We start from the raw sequence: 6,966 nt of genomic DNA on the forward strand, positions 1-6,966 counted from the left end.
ATCTACGAAAGGTACACCAGGCACGATTCGAAACGTACACCAGGGTAGCCGACCCAATGTCTGTGGAATACATTGTTTGGTGGCATCTATGATTGTGCTTGTAACTAAAGTGTTTGCCTCTTCGACTGACATGTGTTCGAAAGAAGAGGACTGGACGTTGGCTTCCCTTTGGGATAAACCCCAGTCAGCCTGAACTAGTTTCCATTGGGGTGGTCGTGTTGTGAGTGTATTTGTAGCACCACACAATTTCACGATGACAGGAAAGTGGTCACTCCCTCGTGGATTTTGTTCAACTGCCCAGTCTAAACTGCTAAACAGGGAGGGACTGCACAGCGAGATATCTAGAGAAGAAAAGCTTTGTGTCGCTGCATTGACGTAAGTAGCTTGCCCCGCGTTGAGCAAGCAAATTGACCTTGACATCAAAACCCTTTCCAGCATTTTCCCTCTGACGTCTACCTTCTGCTGCCCCACAGGGGGCTATGAGCATTCAGGTTCCCAAGGGGGACTGAAGGGGGCTAGGGAGGGGGGGGCTACTGAAGGGGACAGGTACAATGAATACACTGTAATGATCCTGTCGAGGCATATTTGTACAGCTACAGCCTTAAAGTCTGTAACAAGTGGAATGGAATTGGAAGGAATGGACTGCGGAGTAATCAGAGCCACACCCCCAGATGAACGTGAGGTGTCTGTACGATCCTTTCGGACAACATTATATTGTCACGAAGCGAAATGGGTGGTCGATTCGTCGAATAAACAGCGAACGGTTTATTAGACTACTTGGTCGCAAAACACAAGAGTGATAGCTCTCTGAACACAACTGAGTCCAAAGAATGAATGCTCCAGTCTGGAGCGCACAAGCATTTAAGCGTCGCACGGAAAAGTCTAGAAACAGCACGTGCTGCAGGCGATGTGTCTGGATGCTTCTTTCTTCTTCTTCAGCATGCGCCGGGATCAGATGTACCGTTTCGTGCCTGCCCTGGAAGTTTCTCGAAGATGATTCCTGGCATTGCCCCCTCCGTAGACGTGGCATCGTCCCGATGCCAGAACCTGTGTCGGTTCATCGCATTAAGTTTGCACCCTGCGAAGCCTCGTAGCCAACGTCATCGTCTTTAACATTGTCGTCGGCGCCGTTATCGATTAATGCAGTTGTCTCGTGGTCGTCGATGAGTATTTGCAGGTCACTGGTAAAGTTTTGAGCCTCGCGGCGGTCTGTATTGCTGTTCGCCGAGCTCGGAGATGGGACGCGTCGTGAGTCAGCAGAAGTATGCTGCTGCCGTAGAGAGTCTTCAGTTGCGGCGGGATGAATACGCGCTGAAGGCGGGAGGCGTCAGGTGAAAATCCAGGCAGACCCAGTCGTCGGTAGGGGAAACGGCGGTGAACCCGGGTGGGTTCTTCACAGTGGTAGCAGAGCGGCCTCAAGTCTGACGTTCGCCGTATGTCTGTCTTGCGAGTTCCTTGTACGCGGGGCTAGAAGCTGAGTGGTGCAGGTTGGGCGGATCGCGAATGCGCCCAGCTGTTGCCGTGCCTCGCTGCCGATGGTGGCTCTCGTATTCATCTTCTTGCGGGTTGGGGGTCCCAATGGCCTGAATTCCGAAGGTAGACCACGCTGTCTTCGACTCAGTCGTTTCTGTTCTTCCAGGCCGTTGAGCAGGGATTACCCTGCATCTCCACCAGAAATGTCACGAAGCGAAATGGGTCGTCGAGTCGTCGAATAAACAGCGAACGGTTTATTAGACTACTTGGTCGCAAAACACAAGAGTGATAGCTCTCTGAACACAACTGAGTCCAACGAATGAATGCTCCAGTCTGGAGCGCAAAAGCATTTAAGCGTCGCACCGAAAAGTCTAGAAACAGCACGTGCAGCAGGCGATGTGTCTGGATGCTTCTTTCTTCTTCTTCAGCATGCGCCGGGATGAGATGTACCGTTTCGTGCCTGCCCTGGAAGTTTCTCGAAGATGATTCGTGGCAATATCTTCGAAATGGGTTTATACTTTGTTTGTTCAGGTATGTCTCTTGCAAACAGAAACAGACAGCTTTGTACTTTTCAAGAAGGTCATGTATGTCATCTATGTTGGTGAAGAGGCCTCGACAATTCCATTGCAGAAGGACCTGTCCCATGAAGAGGATTGTGGTTAAGAAGAACAAAGAGACTTTGACCATTATGTGCATTTAAGGAGGCAGCACCCTTGGTGGGGGCTGTTTTTGCTGGTCTGGGGGTCTGTTGCCTCTGCCTCTACCACTTGATCTCTCGCGTTTCTCTTTTCATTGCGAGAAAGTGCCTCGGACTCTCGAAGACGACTTCTGTGAAGCACGGTCTTCGTCGTCGAGCTCCATGTTAACAACAGGTACCTGGGATGGATCTTTGAGCAATCTATCCCAGACGGATGCCGTGCAAGCAACCTCAGCTGAGACCGCTGCGGTCATGGAAGAGGTAATGGAAACAGAAGGAGAAGGAGATACTTCCATATCTCCGTCCCTCTGGGGGAGAGTGTAGGGTGGAGGCCCAGCAGTTTGGGTCTCCACAGACCTCCTCTGTGGTGCCACTCCCCTGCGCACCACTTCGGAGAAAGTACCCTTTTTCCTGAACTCTGCTTGCGCCTTTGTGTCTTTGTACGAGATATTTTGCTCTGCCTTGATTCTAAGGATTTCTTTTTCGGGGACATGACCTGGAGTAGACAGGATGGTCACCTTTACAATTTGCACACCGCACTTGATTTCGGCAGGATTCTGCTGGGTGGTCTGTACCAGAGCATTTGGGACATGTTTCCTGTCCACGGCAGACCTGAGACACGTGCCCGAAGCGCTGACACTTGAAACAACGCCGCGGATTAGGGACATAGAGTCGCACGTGGCAGTTGAGGTAACCAGCCTTGATGGTTGTAGGAAGCTTGTGTAGTTGAAATGATAGAACAATGGCTTTGTTGAGATTACTTTACCGTCCCGACGCATCACTATTCGCTTTGCTTCCACGACACCCTCTTCTCGCAGGCCTTCCTCAATCTCAGAATCGGTGCATTCGAGAAGCTCACTTTCTGAGATCACGCCTCTGACAATGTTGAGGTTTCTGTGTTTTGCAATGGACACCGGTGTGTCCCCAATTTTCCTGACAGCTTGGAGGGCCGAGCTTTGCTCCCTGGTTTGAACCTCGATTCGAAGCTCCCCAGATGACAGTTTCTTTGCAGTGTAGGTCTTTCCGATTGATTTTTCTATTTCCCTGGCAATGACAAACGGTGATATTTTAGTGAGTGGCTTTGTCTCGTCTTCAGAATGGAGTACCAGGAATTTCGGAAACCATGGTTCTGGAGATAGGCTGAATGAGTTCACTGGTGCTTCGGTGCAGCACCGCTTATGGCGCTGATCTTGTTTTTTTCAAGCGTGAAGAATCCATGCAAGGAAAGAAATGGTTCGGTGCAGCAGGTGTGTCGCCCACCATCGAGCCCAACGAGGGAACGTGTCCCACACGTTAACACTTGCCTCTGCACTATACCCTATAGTGCAGCTTCAGGAGAGTGAAAAGACTGCCCAAGGTTGACCCTTGCCGCCAAAGAAGGTGAAGGGAGGAGAAAGATGATAGTGAAGGGGTAGAGAAAGAAAAGTAATGAAAAGGGAGATGGCGACTAGCTGAATAATCCTGGCCGGGCCTTCCAGGACCACCCGTCTATGGGAAGCAGGGGCCAAAGCGGTGTGTTGCTTTCCCAGAGGGGCCCCGAAGGATCCTAAACAACTTCTGGGTCCACTCAACCACCAGGATCCTCCTTTCCCCAGACACGGGAAAGCCACGCACAGCTATACGTGGGGGTCTCCCTCCTGCGGCGACCCCACCGTGAGTGCAGGAGGGGGCTACTGCGGCTGCTGCCGGGCGATGGGGGCGCCAATTTCCCGACGCCGAGAGGATAATAGAGAGCACCCGTGTTGTCTAGTGCAGCATTGCTTGCAGTGTTCAATCAGTGTCGTTAAGACGTGAAAAGGGACCTTACCACTTCCACATCCGCGGTGGTGAGAGAGTTCCAAAGGTGCCCACAGGTACCCTGAAATTTGTAAATTTTCTTAAAACTCAAAAGAGGACAAGGCTTGTTGAGGTAAAGCAAAATTGCACTGACTTCTGCCTCTCTGTCCTGTTCCTGTGTCTGAAAAAGTGCCAATGATGATGGGAGAGCTGCCTGAAAAGTGAAATTGCGTGCGACTGAAGTATGTCATCCACTGGCACCATCCTGTAGCTAAAAAAATATTTGAATGTACAGTACTTGACAGCAAATATATACAGCCACCAATTTCTTTGTGTATCATACCGCCTGTAATGAAAACTCTTCCTCTACAGGGGCCATGCTAGTGGTTTCCTAGAAGTTACATTGAGGACACGACATTGATGTCAAAATTACTCCAGCAAAAAGCAGTTTCAGTAGTATGAGGGTTGGCCGAGAGAGACCGGGGGCGAGTACGTTCCATGGACCCCTGTGCCCTGCCCTGAGTCCTGCGCGTATTTTTTCCCGCGCGGCGCGTGTGCGGAGGGTTGTCTGCGCGCTTATAACATGCATAGACATGCAAAGAAGGGTCATACACAAAAAGTACAAGTTGAAATATATTTATTAAATGCAATAGGGCTGGGAATTGTGCCAATTGCGATGTCAATTGTGATGCCAATCAGGTGAAGGAGAAAAACCAAGCCGAAAAACCTTCACGACTTGTAACAGAATAAATAAAAACACAATACAGTACATGTAAGGAATATACATATTTTATTCGCTATTAATATTTCAAGTCATCAGATTGTGAAAGAAAACATAATATCAACATTCATCACATTGCTTACCAATTGTGCACTTAGGGAGCCCCGCACCAACAACCTGAAAGATAACTTATTATTGTATGAAACTACATTCGCATTCAAAATTAGGTACAATTCTGTGGCCATAGTGGATAATCTGAAAAATGTACATTTTAATATCAACAACCATACTTCCATTATAGCAACAATAATCTGACAGAGAATCTCATTTATTATCATATACTACTTTCAATGATACATACATTGCGGCGGCGGCGCTGAACCCCAATAATCTGAAAAAAAAATCTCAGACCATGGGACACGAATGACACGAATGCAAGGGGAAATAAAATCTATAACACCATATTTTCTTAATCAATATGATTACAATCAAACTTACAAGTTGTATTATAAAAAGTCTAATATTCCTATACGTGACCACCATTATTGCAATAGCGGGATTTTAATTACAAGTGCCGATAGATGTATGTAATTAATTGTGAACAGCAGAGATGCTGGAAGACCATGGGACACGAACGACAAGAACGATACGAACACAAGGGTAAATAAAATTTATAACACTACATTTAATCAAAGAAGATGTTCTTAATCAATACGATTACAATCAAAATTACAAGCTTTATTATAAAAAGTCTAATATTCCTATACGTGACCACAATCATTGCAAATCGTGAACAGCAGAGACACTGGAAGACCATAGGACAAGAACGACACGAACATAAGAGGAAATATATTACAAGAGGAAATATTCTTAATCAAAACAACAGAGGAGGAGTATAATCTATCATTTTAACTATCATAAAATCATCCTCGTGACTTAATCTAATCGAACACTATACAATTTTCGTTCAAAGAGACACTACAAACCTTACTTTGTTTTATCAACACAGAAAATAGATATGTTAAAAAATGAACTTCACCGCATAGCACGCTTCTAGCCAACAACCAGCTCTAATAACATCTGCCCTGATTTGTTGAAGACGGGAGGCGTACGCCTGTTTTGTGACAGTTATGAACATTTCGAGCGCAATAGGGAAGATAAGTTGATTATTCCAACATTACACAACTTTTAGTTAATCAATTTCTTATTAAGTGAATAGCATAGACATAAGGAAATAATGAGAAACAACACAATCAACAGCTAGCATTAATAGAGAGCCAAACTTGCAACTCCTAGCCAACACGTAAACAACAGATACATGCAGGAATATAATAGTGAAACAATCTATCAAAACAAGAAACATTACAATCTAATACTGTGAATAGCACAGACTTAACGCTGAAGAACAGAGGAACACTCTAAGCGGCGCCACGTAAACAGAGGAAAATAATCTATAATTGAACCATCATAAAATCGTCTTCGTGACTTAATCTAATTGAACACGATACAATTTTCATTCTAACAAACGCTACAAACCTTGATGGACGTATCCAAGATATAGAAAATATGCACGGTTTTCACTCTTTTTGCTCAAAGCCGGGAGACTTTCCGCCGTATTCTTGAACAAGCCTCGACTCGACGCTCCGCCTCGACTCCAACGAGTGGAGGAAAGTGGCGCTGCTCCACTCGAAGAGCCCATGCGTTTCATGAACCCGCTTCGGGGATTCCTCCGCCAAGGCGCTCCTCGAAAAACCGTCCTCGAATAAAGCTGTAGTCTCGTCCCCAGCCGTCTTTCGGGACCACTCGAAAATGTTAATTATTGTGCTTAAAACACACTTATGGCATGAAAAATAAATGTAATTCTTTACTTTATTTCGACCAACGTGCATTACAAATACAAACACAAAGGTCTGCAAGTGTTTCAAGAAGGGTGCAGGCGTTTCGAACAGGGAAACAGACTGATAGGTTTCCTAGTTTTCTGGTCTGGCAATTACAACCGCAACGGCAGCAGCTAGCTTAATGGCATGGTCACCTCGTATAAAATAATATGAAAGATGATGTCACTGCTTGTCACTCTTCTATTATGTTACAATATGTGGCGTGAATGACTGTTTGTTAGCGGATGGGTACGTTTACCCAACGCCTTGAGGGTAGCTATAAACAATCAAACAAACAAAACAGATTTTACAACAACATCCCGAGCAAAGAATCGGGGAGACCATTCTTGGGGAGTCACCGCGAGCATGTCGTACGAACTTTTATGGCCCCCAATCGCGCTCTGCCTAAACGGTGGAGCCTG

Source organism: Ornithodoros turicata, unplaced genomic scaffold (genome assembly GCF_037126465.1).
Source record: "Ornithodoros turicata isolate Travis unplaced genomic scaffold, ASM3712646v1 Chromosome12, whole genome shotgun sequence".
Taxonomy (NCBI): Eukaryota; Metazoa; Arthropoda; class Arachnida; order Ixodida; family Argasidae; genus Ornithodoros; species Ornithodoros turicata.